Source organism: Scardinius erythrophthalmus, assembly GCF_964197995.2.
Source record: "Scardinius erythrophthalmus genome assembly, chromosome: 11".
NCBI lineage: Eukaryota > Metazoa > Chordata > Actinopteri > Cypriniformes > Leuciscidae > Scardinius > Scardinius erythrophthalmus.
Window position 1 is genome coordinate 16350068 of NC_138231.1, and position 18773 is coordinate 16368840.

The window sequence follows — 18773 nt, forward strand, 5'->3', positions numbered from 1 at the left end:
TCTCTGGACTCACTAGATCAATAATTGTCAGAAAAAGTTGAACTACTTCATTTGGATAGCTATAATAGGTTCACTTCAAAATATGGCCTTTACCAAGTGTCCCCGAAAGCCTATATCTCTTTAATCAATGCTCAGACCTTCTTAAAAACAAGTCAGAACGTGTGAAATATCACCCTGAACAAGCATGAAAATTTTCAGACAGATCGGACAAAATTTGCCTCTATAACAGTTAAAAAGGTGAAAATGATATGAATTAATGGCATGTTAAGCCAATAAGTGGTATTTTACTGCCCCCTGCTGTTTAAAATGGTCATTTTCTCATATTGGTATTGGTATCAGCCATGGTAAATCATGATAAATGATGGTGTGTGTGTGTGTGTGTGTGTGTGTGTGTGTGTGTGTGTGTGTGTGTGTGTGTGTGTGTGTGTGTGTGTGTGTGTGTGTGTGTGTGTGTGTGTGTGTGTGTGTGTGTGTGGTACAAATATAACAAAGGTTTTATTTTCCAACATGAAAACAAACATAACAGAGTGCTAGTGCACAAACAATAACCGACAATGATAATGGATGAGAGGGGAACTTAAATACACAGATCAAGACAAGGACAACAGGTGACGGTTATGATGATGAGGAGCAGGTGATGATGAGGAGGGTGATGAGGAGCAGGTGCAGGTGATGACGACAGATGGTGAATGTGATGAAGACAGAAGGTGAATGTGATGAAGGTGAATGTGACACCAATATCACTGAAACATTTGTGTGTGTGTGTGTGTGTGTGTGTGTGTGTGTAGCATTATTGTGTGTAGCATATGTAGCAAGTATGCATTATTGAGTTAACATGGAAACACTGGTTTGCTTTAGTGCAGAAAACTGGTCAAAATCATGAGGTTTAAAGTGAAAGTGAGCCAAAAAGTGGTCTTCTACTGCCCTCTGCTGGCCATTCTACTTATTAATGAAATATTTCAACATGTGCTTGCATTCATACTTGAATACACACTAAAAAAATCACTTATATAGCAATAACTATTATAACACAATCATATTTTGTCAGTGTTAACCACTTTATTTGCACTGACACTTCAAATAATTGCTAGTAATGTGATAAATCAGGCTAGAAACATGGTAAATCAAAGTAAATAATACTAGATTGTCGTTTATCTCCTGGTAAATAATACTAGAACGTGGTATATCATGGTAAATCATGGTTAACTATGCTGTGTGTGTATGTGTGTGTGTGTGTGTGTGTGTGTGTGTGTGTGTGTGTGTGTGTGTGTGTTTGTGTGTGTGTGTGTGTGTGTGTGTGTGTGTGTGTGTGTAAGCATGCATTGAGTTAACATGGAAAAACTGGTTTGCTTTAGTGCAGAAAACTGGTTTAAAGTGAAAGTGAGCCAATAAGTGGTCTTCTACTGCCCTCTGCTGGCCATTCTACTTAATAATGAAATATTTTACATGTGCTTTTGCATTCATACTTGGACACACACTAAAAATCACGTATATAACTAACTATTATAACACAATAATATTTTGTCAGTGTTCATCACCTCATTTGCACTGACACTTCACATATTTGCTAGTAATGTGGTTAATCATGCTAGAAACATTGTAAATCATAGTAAATAATACTGAAATGAGGTGTATCAAGGTAAATCATGCTAGAATCCTAATAAATCATTCTGGAACATGGTATATGATAGTAAATCATGCTAGAATCATATTAAATAATTCTAGAATGTGGCAAATCGTTGTGGGAGGAGCCTATTTTACTCAAATGGCTATAACTCAAGAAGTAAATGAGATATCTTCACCAAACTCAGTACACATGTGTATGGGTTCAATTTGAGGTCACAGTAAACAATTTTATGGAGATCGGACCATAGGTGGCGCTATAACTGTTAAAAAGCTTTAAAACCATATATATCCCATGGCAAATTGCCTGTATTGGCTGTAAATGGTATTTTCCATCTATTATGTCAGTGGTTACATGCTTGCTAAATAAATCTTAATAACTTTTGATGCTTTTGTGCTTAAATGCCTTAAAGGCCTTAACTGCTTGAACCCCGATAAATGCTGCTTGCAGCTTTAATTAGGGGTTCAAGCACGAAGTGCTGAAACCCTATTGTAATTGTGCTGATTTTTATTATTATTATTATTATTATTATTCTGCCGTAAAACGCATCGTGCAGCCCAAACCGTAAGGGCTAGAGCTTTGAAACTTTGCCATATGGTAGTACAAAAATCGAGGAGAGGTTATCAAATTATGACCCCGATTGGCCCATAGGTGGCGCTATAGCAACCAAAAGCGCGAAACTGCTCATAACTCCTAGACCGTAAGTCATAGACTCAAGTGTCTTATATCATTGGAAAGCTGGACGCCTGACGAACAAAACGTATATCTCCGATTTTATTTCCGCCATGATAGATTTTCCGCCATTTTGAATTTTGTCGAAAATCTACTTTTGCGAACTAGTCCCTGGTTTTTTGCCCGATCGGAACCAAACCAGTGCAGAATTGTTCTCTGGAGTCTGAATATCAATAATTATCAAAAAAAAGTTGAAATTTCGATTCACGGTCGCTAGGGGGTGCAAAATTAACGTTGTGGGAGGAGCCTATTTTACTAAAATGGCTATAACTCCAGAAGTAAAAGAGGTATTTTAACCAAACCTGGTACACATGTGTAAGACGTCAATATGAGGTCACGGTAAAAAAATCGCGGCGATTGGTCACATGGTGGCGCTATAACATGAAAAAAACATAAAACAGGCTATAACCACCTGACCGTTAGTCCGATTGACTTGAAAATTGGTATGCAGTGTCTTGGTCCAAGGTGCCATGTATGTCTATGAGGACATTGGTGTATCTCAAAAAACATGGCCGCCATCGGCCAATGAAGTTTGAGCACCTATTAGACAAGGTTAACGGAGGCCTATCGGAACGAAACTCGGTGGGCATGTTCGACTCATGGCCCTAGAGGTCTGTAAGAATTTTAAAAGAAATCGGCCACTAGTTGGCGCTAACGAGTTTTATGGCTCTGTAATCACGTGGTGTTACACTTATTGTCACAAAATGCATACCATTTGATAGATCTCCTCTTGTTGAACAACTTTGCCTCAAGAACCATTGCTGTCAATCAAACCGTTCATTAAATATTCGTAATTATGTTAAAAACCTACTTTTGCGAACTAGTCCTAGGTTTTTCGCCCGATCAGAACCAAACGAGTCTAGGACAATTCTATGGACTCTCAAGATCAATAATTATCAAAAAAAAGTTGAACTTTTGCATTTTTCGCATGGGTATATTGGGTCATAAAGAAAATGGGCGTGGCAAAATGCACTCAAAAGCCTATAAATCCTAAACAAAAACTCAGAACTTCACGAAAATTGGTGAGCTTATGTGCCATAACATCATTAACAAGCATGCAAAATTTCATGGAGATCGGACTATAGATGGTGCTATAACTGTTAAAAAGCTTTAAAAAACACATATTTCCTATGGTAAATTGCCTGTATTGGCTGTAAATGGACTTTTCCATCTATTATTTCAGTGGTTAAAAGCTTTCTAAATAAATCTTAATGTCTTAAATGCTTATGTGCCTAAAGGCCTTAAATGCTTGAACCCCGATAAATGCTGCTTGCAGCTTTAATTATTATTATTATTATTATTATTCTGCCGTAAAACGCATCGTGCAGCCCAAACCGTAAGAGCTGGAACTTTGAAACTTTGACAGATGGTAGTACAAAAATCGAGGAAAGGTTCAGAGATTATGACCCCGATTGGCCCATAGGTGGCGCTATAACAACCAAAAGCGCGAAACTGCTCATAACTCCTAGACCGTATGGCGTAGACTCAAGTGTCTTATATCATTGGAAAGCTGGATGCCTGACGAACAAAACGTATATCTCCGATTTTATTTCCGCCATGATAGATTTTCCGCCATTTTGAATTTTGTCAAAAATCTACTTTTGCGAACTAGTCCCTGGTTTTTTGCCCGATTGGAACCAAACTAGTGCAGAAATGTTCTCTGGAGACTGAATATCAATAATTATCGAAAAAAAGTGGAAATTTCGATTCACGGTCGCTAAGGGGCGCCAAAACGTACGTTGTGGGAGGGGCCTATTTTACTAAAATGGCTATAACTCCCGATGTAAATGAGGTATCTTCACCAAACTTGGTACACATGTGTATGAGCTTACTCTGGGGTCACAGTAAAAAAATCGCGACGATTGGCCTCATGGTGGCGCTATAAAATGAAAAAAACATAAAACAGGCTATAACCACCTGACCGTTAGTCCGATTGACTTGAAAATTGGTATGCAGTGTCTTGGTCCAAGGTGCCATGTATGTGTATGAGGACATTGGCGTATCTCAAAAAACATGGCCGCCATCGGCCAACGAAGTTTGAGCACCTATTAGACAAGGTTAACGGAGGCCGATCGGAACGAAACTCAATGGGCATGTTCGGCTCATGGCCCTAAAGGTCTGTAAGAATTTTGAAAGAAATCGGCCACTAGTTGGCGCTAACGAGTTTTACGGCTCTGTAATCACGTGGTGTTACAAATATCCACACAATATGCATATCATTTGATAGATCTCCTCATCCTGAACAACTTTGCCTCAAGAACCATTGCTGTCAATCAAACTGTTCATTGATTATTCATTAATATGTTAAAAACCTACTTTTGCGAACTAGTCCTAGGTTTTTTGCCCGATCGGAACCAGACCAGTGTAGGACAATTCTCTGGACTCTCTAGATCAATAATTATCAAAAAAAAGTTGAACTTTTGCATTTGGATGGCTGTAATAGGGTCATTTATAAAACGGGCGTGTCAAAATACATTAAAAAGCCTATAAATCCTAAATAAAAACTCAGAACTTCACAAAAATTGGTCAGCATATGTGACATAACATCATTAACAAGCATGAAAAATTCTATGGAGATCGGACGATAGTTGGCGCTATAACTGTTAAAACGCTTTAAAACCATATATTTCCTATGGTAAATTGCCTGTATTTGCTGTAAATGATGTCTTCTATCTTTTATCATATAATGTTCATATCATAATGTTCAAAACCAGTGCAGCACAATTCTCTGAACTCTCTAGATCAATAATTATCAGAAAAAAAGTTTAACTTCTTCAAAAGGTGATTTTATATGAATATAATGACATATTAAGCCAATAAGTGGTATTTTACTGCCCCCTGCTGTCATTTCATCATACTACTCCCTAATATTGTTATAAAATTCATATTTAGACTTTTTAAAATCATTATTTTAACATTTACAATCACATTTTGTCAAAACTCATCTATTGAGTATTACTATTGACAATTGTGTTACACTGAGATATGGAAATGGACGAAAGTAAATGAATGAAATGAAACGAAAGTATAACGGCATTTAAGCCACGCCCCCGAATACAAATCCATTCATAACTCGAAAACGGAAAGTCGTTGCGCGCTCAAATTTTGATGGTGAGGACCTCTCCGGGCTCTTGATCGAAACGTGTCGTCGCGGGCCTCGGGAGCGCGCCCCCCGCGCATCGCGAATCCGCGGGACCCCCGATTTTGAACGGCCATTACTCCCGACCCAGACCACCCCGAACATTGTGTGAGAGCTCGTTGGAAAGGGCGCGTCCTTGGCTAGCTTCGATTCAAATGTGGTGTTATTTGCCCTGGGCATTCCAGAGATAATAGCCCGAACAGATATGCCTTATAACAGTCATAACTCCCAGCCCCAATCGCCCAAAAACACATTGATGGTCTCATTCAACAGGGCTCCTCAAGCACTATCTATGCTCTGAGTTTCAGAATTTTTCGCCTTTTGGTTCCTGAGATATAAGTAAAAAAACAAATTCCCATTCATTCAAACACTTCAACTGTAAAATGTAAGCTATAATACCACTGTTGTCCACTAGAGGGAGCAGCAGGATTACGCATGATCTTTTAATTCGCTTCAGTATTGGAAATAAACAAATGCTTTAAGAAGCAATCTTTTTTATTATGATGTTTTTTTTATTATTATGATATTTGTATATATTTTATTTTTTTTTATTATGATTATGAACGGTTTGATTGACATTAGTGATTCTTGAGGCAAAGTTGTTCAAGATGAGGAGATGAAGATATTTTCACAATATCACATCCTAAAAACATTGAAAACATATTTGTCTTTGTGTGTGTGTGTGTGTGTGTGTGTGTGTGTGTGTGTGTGTGTGTGTGTGTGTGTGTGTGTGTGTGGGTGGGTTTGTGTGTGTGTCTGTGTGTGTGTAAGCATGCTTAATGGAAAGAACATGAAGAAACTGCTTTGTTTTACTGGTGGATAAAAAAGTATTTCAAATGAAAGTGAGTCAATTAGTGGTCTTCTACTGCCCTCTGCAGGACATTCTACTTAATAAAATATTTTCATCTGTGCTTTTGCATTAGTTTTTGGACTATATCAAATTACTTGCATGAAAATCACCTATTATAACACAGTCATGTTTTGTCAAAGTTTATCACTTCATTTTTACTGAGCTCTCAGTTTGAACAATTCTGCCTCTCAGTGATTAATTTGAAATCTGAAAATGGTGTTATACAGAGGAGATTTGCAATTATCATTTTGTTACCTATCTTTTATTTTAAATATCTCCATCTACAACAAAATGTGTGTGCATGTGTGTGTTCAAGCATGGTTAGTGTATTAAGTATTATTGTTTAAGTATTATTGTTTTCATTTACATTTTAACCACCAGAAGAAGAACACTCATTGGTTCATTCTGCTCACTAAAATATTATTTTTAATTTTTTTTTCCATTTGAAATATTGTTTAAACTTAATAAAATCATTAAAATAACATTTCAAATCATATTTTGTCTGTTTATAAATCCCACAGACTCACATTGGCTGCAATACTAATGTTTTTGTAAAACACAGACCTGATAGTCTAATCTGTGTGTATTGTGCATATATTATTGATATTATTACTATTGCAAATCATGTTATTGTAACTCATATCTTAATAGAATATTATTTGTAATTTTAATTCTTTATTTCTTAAGTGTTTTTTTTTATGATTACTACAGATATTATCACCAAAGATATCAACTACACCTTCACTTTTAGTATTGACACGCTGCACACACAGCACAATCACACACTCACTAATGCATTCAAATAAATGTAATCTTACTGTGCTACTTTATTTGTACATGATTAGAATGAACAGAAATCTAAGACTATTTTTCTTCTTTTGTTAAAGCCATTTCAGACTCCAAGTAAGCATTATATTACTAATCATCTATTTTACAGGTGCCATACAATTGAAAACTGTATTTATCTTGGCATAGTTGAATGATAAGAGTTCTGGACATGGAACTGACATACCGTGAGCCTCAAACACCATTGTTTCCTCCTTCTTGTGTAAATCTCCTGTTTGCAAAAGACCGCTGAAAAATGAGTGAATCCCACCATAACACCGACTGTGACGTTGGAGTCAGGATCATTAATATTTATACCCCCCAAATTTGCATTTTCCAGTCCATGTTCTAGGCCAGGCAGTGTTAATGTGGACCTGCACAGCCGAATCATCAGAAGATCTGCAGGTATTGTGAAGAAGCAAGCAAGGACAATAGTGAAAATGGCAGATCATGGATATAAATGTTATGTCTGAGGCTGTGCTGTGGATTTGAGAACTTTTCATTCCCTTCCCACAAAACTGTCAACAGGCATGGTTGATGTTTACAACAGGATACCTCACCATTTTAATTCAAAGCTGTTAGTTTGCTCTTAACGGAGGCCGATCAGAACGAAACTCGATGGGCATGTTCGACTCGTGGCCCTAGAGGTCTGTAAGAATTTTGAAAAATCAGCCACTAGTTGACGCTAACAGGTTTTACGGCTATGTAATCACGTGATGCATATCATTTGATAGATCTCCTCATACTGAACAACTTTGCCTCAAGAACTACTGCTGTCAATCAATTTGTTCATTAAATACTTGCTATTATGTTAAAAACCTACTTTTGCGAACTAGTCCTAGGTTTTTCGCCCGATCGGAAATATACCAGTGCAGTACAATTCTCTGGAAGCTCTAGATTATTAATTATATAAAAAACTTTAACTTTACCCATTGGGTAGCCATAACAGGATCATTTAGAAAATGGGTATGGCAAAAAACACTCAAAAGCCTGTAAATCCTAAACAAAAACTCAGACAACTCACTAGACTGCCTTATGTGCTTAAAGACCCTAAATGCTTGAACCCCGCTAAATGCTGCTTGCAGCTTTAATTATTATTATTTTTCTTCTGCCGTAAAACGCATCGTGCAGCCCAAACCGTAAGAGCTGGAACCTTGAAACTTTGCCAGATGGTAGTACAAAAATCGAGGAGAGGTTATCAAATTATGACCCCGATTGGCCCATAGGTGGCGCTATAGCAACCAAAAGCGCGAAACTGCTCAGAACTCCTAGACCGTATGTCGTAGACTCAAGTGTCTTATATCATTGGAAAGCTGGACGCCTGACGAACAAAACGTATATCTCCGATTTCATTTCCGCCATGATAGATTTTCCGCCATTTTGAATTTTGTCAAAAACCTACTTTTGCGAACTAGTCCCTGGTTTTTCGCCCGATCGGAACCAAACCAGTGCAGAAATGTTCTCTAGAAACTGAAGATCAATAATTATCGAAAAAAAGTCGAAATTTCGATTCACGGACGCTAAGGGGCGCCAAAACGTACGTTGTGGGAGGGGCCTATTTTACTAAAATGGCTATAACTCCAGAAGTAAATGAGGTATCTTCACCAAACTCGGTACACATATGTATGAGCTCAATATGAGGTAACAGTAAAAAAATCGCGGCGATTTGCCACATGGTGGCGCTATAATATGAAAAAAACATAAAACAGGCTTTAACCACCTGACCGTTAGTCCGATTGACTTGAAAATTGGTATGCCGTGTCTTGGTCCAAGGTGTCATGTATGTGTATGAGGACATTGGCGTATCTAAAAAAACATGGCCGCCATCGGCCAATGAAGTTTGAGCACCTATTAGACAAGGTTAACGGAGGCCGATCGGAACGAAACTCGGTGGGCATGTTCTACTCATGGCCCTAGAGGTCTGTAAGAGTTTTGAAAGAAATCGGCCACTAGTTGGCGCTAACGAGATTTATGGCTCTGTAATCACGTGGTGTTACACTTATTGTCACAAAATGGATACCATTTGATAAATCTCCTCTTGTTGAACAACTTTGCCTCAAGAACCATTGCTGTCAATCAAACCGTTCATTAAATATTCGTAATTATGTTAAAAACCTACTTTTGCGAACTAGTCCTAGGTTTTTCGCCCGATCGGAACCAAACCAGTCTAGGACAATTCTATGGACTCTCTAGGTCAATAATTATCAAAAAAAAGTTGAACTTTTGAATTTTTCGCATGGCTAACAGGGTCATTTAGAAAATGGGCGTGGTAAAATGCACTCAAAAGCCTATAAATCCTAAACGAAAACTCAGAACTTCACGAAAATTGATGAGCATATGTGTCATAACCTGCTTAAGAAGCATGGAAAATTTTATGGAGAGCGGACCATAGTTGGCGCTATAACTGTTAAAACGCTTTAAAACCATATATTTCCTATGGTAAATTGCCTGTATTTGCTGTAAATGGTGTCTTCTATCTTTTATCATATAATGTTCATATCATAATGTTCAAAACCAGTGCAGCACAATTCTCTGAACTCTCTAGATCAATAATTATCAGAAAAAAAGTTTAACTTCTTCAAAAGGTGATTTTATATGAATATAATGACATATTAAGCCAATAAGTGGTATTTTACTGCCCCCTGCTGTCATTTCATCATACTACTCCCTAATATTGTTATAAAATTCATATTTAGACTTTATAAAATCATTATTTTAACATTTACAATCACATTTTGTCAAAACTCATCTATTGAGTATTACTATTGACAATTGTGTTACACTGAGATATGGAAATGGACGAAAGTAAATGAATGAAATGAAACGAAAGTATAACGGCATTTAAGCCACGCCCCCGAATACAAATTCATTCATAACTCGAAAACGGAAAGTCGTTGCGCGCTCAAATTTTGATGGTGAGGACCTCTCCGGGCTCTTGATCGAAACGTGTCGTCGCGGGCCTCGGGAGCGCGCCCCCCGCGCATCGCGAATCCGCGGGACCCCCGATTTTGAACGGCCATTACTCCCGACCCAGACCACCCCGAACATTGTGTGAGAGCTCGTTGGAAAGGGCGCGTCCTTGGCTAGCTTCGATTCAAATGTGGTGTTATTTGCCCTGGGCATTCCAGAGATAATAGCCCGAACAGATATGCCTTATAACAGTCATAACTCCCAGCCCCAATCGCCCAAAAACACCTTGATGGTCTCATTCAACAGGGCTCCTCAAGCACTATCTATGCTCTGAGTTTCAGAATTTTTCGCCTTTTGGTTCCTGAGATATAAGTAAAAAAACAAATTCCCATTCATTCATTCAAACACTTCAACTGTAAAATGTAAGCTATAATACCACTGTTGTCCACTAGAGGGAGCAGCAGGATTACGCATGATCTTTTAATTCGCTTCAGTATTGGGAAATAAACAAATGCTTTAAGAAGCAATCTTTTTTATTATGATGTTTTTTTTTTTATTATGATATTTGTATATATTTTATTTTTTTATTATGATTATGAACGGTTTGATTGACATTAGTGATTCTTGAGGCAAAGTTGTTCAAGATGAGGAGATGAAGATATTTTCACAATATCACATCCTAAAAACATTGAAAACATATTTGTCTTTGTGTGTGTGTGTGTGTGTGTGTGTGTGTGTGTGTGTGTGTGTGTGTGTGTGTGTGTGTGTGGATGTGTTTGTGTCTGTGTGTGTGTCTGTGTGTGTAAGCATGCTTAATGGAAAGAACATGGAGAAACTGCTTTGTTTTACTGGTGGATAAAAAAGTCTTTCAAATGAAAGTGAGTCAATTAGTGGTCTTCTACTATGGAAGCAGGACATTCTACTTAATAAAATATTTTCATCTGTGCTTTTGCATTAGTTTTTGGACTATATAAAATTACTTGCATGAAAATCACCTATTATAACACAGTCATGTTTTGTCAAAGTTTATCACTTCATTTTTACTGAGTTCTCAGTTTGAACAATTCTGCCTCTCAGTAATTAATTTGAAATCTGAAAATGGTGTTATACAGAGGAGATTTGCAATTATCATTTTGTTACCTATCTTTTATTTTAAATATCTACATCTACAACAAAATGTGTGTGCATGTGTGTGTTCAAGCATGGTTAGTGTATTAAGTATTATTGTTTAAGTATTATTGTTTTCATTTACATTTTAACCACCAGAAGAAGAACACTCATTGGTTCATTCTGCTCACTAAAATATTATTTTTCATTTTTTTTTGAAATTTTTCAATATTTTCCATTTGAAATATTGTTTAAACTTAATAAAATCATTAAAATAACATTTCAAATAATATTTTGTCTGTTTATAAATCCCACAGACTCACATTGGCTGCAATACTAATGTTTTTGTAAAACACAGACCTGATAGTCTAATCTGTGTGTATTGTGCATATATTATTGATATTATTACTATTGCAAATCATGTTATTGTAACTCATATCTTAATAGAATATTATTTGTAATTTTAATTCTTTATTTCTTAATTGTTTTTTTATGATTACTACAGATATTATCACCAAAGATATCAACTAAACCTTCACTTTTAGTATTGACACGCTGCACACACAGCACAATCACACACTCACTAATGCATTCAAATAAATGTAATCTTATTGTGCTACTTTATTTGTACATGATTAGAATGAACAGAAATCTAAGAATATTTTTCTTCTTTTGTTAAAGCCATTTCAGACTCCAAGTAAGCATTATATTACTAATCATCTATTTTAAAGGTGCCATACAATTGAAAACTGTATTTATCTTGGCATAGTTGAATGATAAGAGTTCTGGACATGGAACTGACATACCGTGAGCCTCAAACACCATTGTTTCCTCCTTCATGTGTAAATCTCTTGTTTGCAAAAGACCGCTGAAAAATGAGTGAATCCCACCATAACACCGACTGTGACGTTGGAGTCAGGATCATTAATATTTATACCCCCCAAATTTGCATTTTCCAGTCCATGTTCTAGGCCAGGCAGTGTTAATGTGGACCTGCACAGCCGAATCATCAGAAGATCTGCAGGTATTGTGAAGAAGCAAGCAAGGACAATAGTGAAAATGGCAGATCATGGATATAAATGTTATGTCTGAGGCTGTGCTGTGGATTTGAGAACTTTTCATTCCCTTCCCACAAAACTGTCAACAGGCATGGTTGATGTTTACAACAGGATACCTCACCATTTTAATTCAAAGCTGTTAGTTTGCTCTTAACGGAGGCCGATCAGAACGAAACTCGATGGGCATGTTCGACTCGTGGCCCTAGAGGTCTGTAAGAATTTTGAAAAATCAGCCACTAGTTGACGCTAACAGGTTTTACGGCTATGTAATCACGTGATGCATATCATTTGATAGATCTCCTCATACTGAACAACTTTGCCTCAAGAACTACTGCTGTCAATCAATTTGTTCATTAAATACTTGCTATTATGTTAAAAACCTACTTTTGCGAACTAGTCCTAGGTTTTTCGCCCGATCGGAAATATACCAGTGCAGTACAATTCTCTGGAAGCTCTAGATTATTAATTATATAAAAAACTTTAACTTTACCCATTGGGTAGCCATAACAGGATCATTTAGAAAATGGGTATGGCAAAAAACACTCAAAAGCCTGTAAATCCTAAACAAAAACTCAGACAACTCACTAAACTGCCTTATGTGCTTAAAGACCCTAAATGCTTGAACCCCGCTAAATGCTGCTTGCAGCTTTAATTATTATTATTATTATTATTCTGCCGTAAAACGCATCGTGCAGCCCAAACCGTAAGGGCTAGAGCTTTGAAACTTTGCCATATGGTAGTACAAAAATCGAGGAGAGGTTATCAAATTATGACCCCGATTGGCCCATAGGTGGCGCTATAGCAACCAAAAGCGCGAAACTGCTCATAACTCCTAGACCGTAAGTCATAGACTCAAGTGTCTTATATCATTGGAAAGCTGGACGCCTGACGAACAAAACGTATATCTCCGATTTTATTTCCGCCATGATAGATTTTCCGCCATTTTGAATTTTGTCGAAAATCTACTTTTGCGAACTAGTCCCTGGTTTTTTGCCCGATCGGAACCAAACCAGTGCAGAATTGTTCTCTGGAGTCTGAATATCAATAATTATCAAAAAAAAGTTGAAATTTCGATTCACGGTCGCTAGGGGGTGCAAAATTAACGTTGTGGGAGGAGCCTATTTTACTAAAATGGCTATAACTCCAGAAGTAAAAGAGGTATTTTAACCAAACCTGGTACACATGTGTAAGACGTCAATATGAGGTCACGGTAAAAAAATCGCGGCGATTGGTCACATGGTGGCGCTATAACATGAAAAAAACATAAAACAGGCTATAACCACCTGACCGTTAGTCCGATTGACTTGAAAATTGGTATGCAGTGTCTTGGTCCAAGGTGCCATGTATGTCTATGAGGACATTGGTGTATCTCAAAAAACATGGCCGCCATCGGCCAATGAAGTTTGAGCACCTATTAGACAAGGTTAACGGAGGCCTATCGGAACGAAACTCGGTGGGCATGTTCGACTCATGGCCCTAGAGGTCTGTAAGAATTTTAAAAGAAATCGGCCACTAGTTGGCGCTAACGAGTTTTATGGCTCTGTAATCACGTGGTGTTACACTTATTGTCACAAAATGCATACCATTTGATAGATCTCCTCTTGTTGAACAACTTTGCCTCAAGAACCATTGCTGTCAATCAAACCGTTCATTAAATATTCGTAATTATGTTAAAAACCTACTTTTGCGAACTAGTCCTAGGTTTTTCGCCCGATCAGAACCAAACGAGTCTAGGACAATTCTATGGACTCTCAAGATCAATAATTATCAAAAAAAAGTTGAACTTTTGCATTTTTCGCATGGGTATATTGGGTCATAAAGAAAATGGGCGTGGCAAAATGCACTCAAAAGCCTATAAATCCTAAACAAAAACTCAGAACTTCACGAAAATTGGTGAGCTTATGTGCCATAACATCATTAACAAGCATGCAAAATTTCATGGAGATCGGACTATAGATGGTGCTATAACTGTTAAAAAGCTTTAAAAAACACATATTTCCTATGGTAAATTGCCTGTATTGGCTGTAAATGGACTTTTCCATCTATTATTTCAGTGGTTAAAAGCTTTCTAAATAAATCTTAATGTCTTAAATGCTTATGTGCCTAAAGGCCTTAAATGCTTGAACCCCGATAAATGCTGCTTGCAGCTTTAATTATTATTATTATTCTTCCCTAAAACGCATCGTGCAGCCAAAACCGTAAGGCCTAGAGACGTGATACTTGGTCAAATGGTAGTAGTATTGCTCGCTACTCAGATACACGGACTTAGCCAAATCGGCCCATAGGTGGCGCTACAGCGACCAAAAGCGCGAAACTGCTCAGAACTCCTAGACCGTATGTCGTAGACTCAAGTGTCTTATATCATTGGAAAGCTGGATGCCTGACGAACAAAACGTATATCTCCGATTTCATTTCCGCCATGATAGATTTTCCGCCATTTTGAATTTTGCCAAAAACCTACTTTTGCGAACTAGTCCTAGGTTTTTCGCCCGATCGGAACCAAACCAGTACAGAAATGTTCTCTGGAGTCTGAATATCAATAATTATCGAAAAAAAGTTGAAATTTCGATTCACGAACGCTAAGGGGCGCCAAAACGTACGTTGTGGGAGGGGCCTATTTTACTAAAATGGCTATAACTCCAGAAGTAAATGAGGTATCTTCACCAAACTCGGTACACATGTGTAAGAGGTCAATCTGAGGTCACAGTAAAAAAATCGCGGCGATTGGCCACATGGTGGCGCTATAACATGAAAAAATCATAAAACAGGCTTTAACCACCTGACCGTTAGTCCGATTGACTTGAAAATTGGTATGCAGTGTCTTGGCCCAAGGTGTCATGTATGTCTATGAGGACATTGGTGTATCTCAAAAAACATGGCCGCCATCGGCCAATGAAGTTTGAGCACCTATTAGACAAGGTTAACGGAGGCCGATCGGAACGAAACTCGATGGGCATGTTCAACTCATAGCCCTAGAGGTCTGTAAGAATTTTGAAAGAAATCGGCCACTAGTTGGCGCTAACGAGTTTTACGGCTCTGTAATCACGTGGTGTTACACTTATTGTCACAAAATGCATATCATTTGATAGATCTGCTCATGCTGAACAACATTGCCTCAAGAACCATTGCTGTCAATCAAATCGTTCATTAAAGGTTGTCTAAGCGATCCCGGGAGACGTTTCTTCTTGTTGACATTCGAATTATTGTCAAACAAAACGGAGGCTAGCTAGACCCTCCCTCCTCCTCATCCGCGCACTAACCCCCGAACCCCACCCCCACATCATTCTTGTCGGTTATTGGCTGGAACAGTTTGTTGTGTTTCGTGCTGCGGGTCGCTCTGTTTGTTGCTCGGTTTGTTTTTGTTGCAGTTTGTGGAGCCTGTGGTGTCTACAGAGACCGCGTTTTTTTACAGTGTGTTCAGGGGACAGGCAGCTAGCAGATAGTGAGGAGATGTTTGCGGTATGTGACAAAAAATGTTTTGGCCTAAAAAACGCGTGACATGACTTAGAGCACCTTTAATTATTTGCGAATATGTTAAAAACCTACTTTTGCGAACTAGTCCCTGGTTTTTCGCCCGATCGGAACCAGACCAGTCTAGGACAATTCTCTGGACTCTCCTGATCAATAATTATCGAAAAAAAGTTGAACTTTTGAATTTTTCGTATGGCTATAATTGGGTCATAAAGAAAATGGGCGTGGCAAAATGCACTCAAAAGCCTATAAATCCTAAACGAAAACTCAGAACTTCACAAAAATTGGTGAGCATATGTGCCATAACATTGTAAACAAGCGTGCAAAATTTCATGGAGATCGGACAATAGCTGGCGCTATAACTGTCAAAAAGCTTTGAAAACCATATATTTCCTATGGTAAATTGCCTGTTTTGGCTGTAAATGGTCTTTTCCAATTATTATTTCAGTGGTTAAAAGCTTTCCAAATAAAACTTAATGTCTTAAATGCTTATGTGCTTAAAGGCCTTAAATGCTTGAACCCCGATAAATGCTGCTTGCAGCTTTAATTAGGGGTTCAAGCACGAAGTGCTGAAACCCTATTGTAATTGTGCTGATTTTTATTATTATTATTATTATTATTATTCTGCCGTAAAACGCATCGTGCAGCCCAAACCGTAAGAGCTGGAACTTTGAAACTTTGACAGATGGTAGTACAAAAATCGAGGAAAGGTTCAGAGATTATGACCCCGATTGGCCCATAGGTGGCGCTATAACAACCAAAAGCGCGAAACTGCTCATAACTCCTAGACCGTATGTCGTAGACTCAAGTGTCTTATATCATTGGAAAGCTGGACGCCTGACGAACAAAACGTATATCTCCGATTTCATTTCCGCCATGATAGATTTTCCGCCATTTTGAATTTTGTCAAAAATCTACTTTTGCGAACTAGTCCCTGGTTTTTTGCCCGATTGGAACCAAACTAGTGCAGAAATGTTCTCTGGAGACTGAATATCAATAATTATCGAAAAAAAGTGGAAATTTCGATTCACGGTCGCTAAGGGGCGCCAAAACGTACGTTGTGGGAGGGGCCTATTTTACTAAAATGGCTATAACTCCCGATGTAAATGAGGTATCTTCACCAAACTTGGTACACATGTGTATGAGCTTACTCTGGGGTCACAGTAAAAAAATCGCGACGATTGGCCTCATGGTGGCGCTATAAAATGAATAAAACATAAAACAGGCTATAACCACCTGACCGTTAGTCCGATTGACTTGAAAATTGGTATGCAGTGTCTTGGTCCAAGGTGCCATGTATGTGTATGAGGACATTGGCGTATCTCAAAAAACATGGCCGCCATCGGCCAACGAAGTTTGAGCACCTATTAGACAAGGTTAACGGAGGCCGATCGGAACGAAACTCAATGGGCATGTTCGGCTCATGGCCCTAAAGGTCTGTAAGAATTTTGAAAGAAATCGGCCACTAGTTGGCGCTAACGAGTTTTACGGCTCTGTAATCACATGGTGTTACAAATATCCACACAATATGCATATCATTTGATAGATCTCCTCATCCTGAACAACTTTGCCTCAAGAACCATTGCTGTCAATCAAACTGTTCATTAATTATTCATTAATATGTTAAAAACCTACTTTTGCGAACTAGTCCTAGGTTTTTTGCCCGATCGGAACCAGACCAGTCTAGGACAATTCTCTGGACTCTCTAGATCAATAATTATCAAAAAAAAGTTGAACTTTTGCATTTGGATGGCTGTAATAGGGTAATTTATAAAATGGGCGTGTCAAAATACATTAAAAAGCCTATAAATCCTAAATAAAAACTCAGAACTTCACAAAAATTGGTCAGCATATGTGACATAACATCATTAACAAGCATGAAAAATTCTATGGAGATCGGACAATAGGTGGCGCTATAACTGTTAAAAAGCTTTAAAATCATATATTTCCTATGGTAAACTGCCTGTATTGGCTGTAAATGGTCTTTTCTATCTCTGATCATATAATTTTCATATCATAATGTTCAAAACTAGTGCAATACAATTCTCTGGACTCACTAGATCAATAATTGTCAGAAAAAGTTGAACTACTTCATTTGGATAGTTATAATAGGTTCACTTCAAAATCTGGCCTTTACCAAGTGTCCCCGAAAGCCTATATCTCTTTAATCAATGCTCAGACCTTCTTAAAAACAAGTCAGAACGTGTGAAATATCACCCTGAACAAGCATGAAAATTTTCAGACAGATCGGACAAAATTTGCCTCTATAACAGTTAAAAAGGTGAAAATGATATGAATTAATGGCATGTTAAGCCAATAAGTGGTATTTTACTGCCCCCTGCTGTTTAAAATAGTCATTTTCTCATATTGGTATTGGTATCAGCCATGGTAAATCATGATAAATGATGGTGTGTGTGTGTGTGTGTGTGTGTGTGTGTGTGTGTGTGTGTGTGTGTGTGTGTGTGTGTGTGTGTGGTACAAATATAACAAAGGTTTTATTTTCCAACATGAAAACAAACATAACAGAGTGCTAGTGCACAAACAATAACCGACAATGATAATGGATGAGAGGGGAACTTAAATACACAGATCAAGACAAGGACAACAGGTGACGGTTATGATGATGAGGAGCAGGTGATGATGAGGAGGGTGATGAGGAGCAGGTGCAGGTGATGACGACAGATGGTGAATGTGATGAAGACAGAAGGTGAATGTGATGAAGGTGAATGTGACACCAATATCACTGAAACATTTGTGTGTGTGTGTGTGTGTAGCATTATTGTGTGTAGCATATGTAGCAAGTATGCATTATTGAGTTAACATGGAAAAACTGGTTTGCTTTAGTGCAGAAAAATGGTCAAAATCATGAGGTTTAAAGTGAAAGTGAGCCAATAAGTGGTCTTCTACTGCCCTCTGCTGGCCATTGTACTTATTAATTAAATTTTTCCACATGTGCTTGCATTTATACTTGAATACACACTAAATATCACTTATATAGCAATAACTATTATAACACAATCATATTTTGTCAGTGTTAATCACTTTATTTGCACTGAC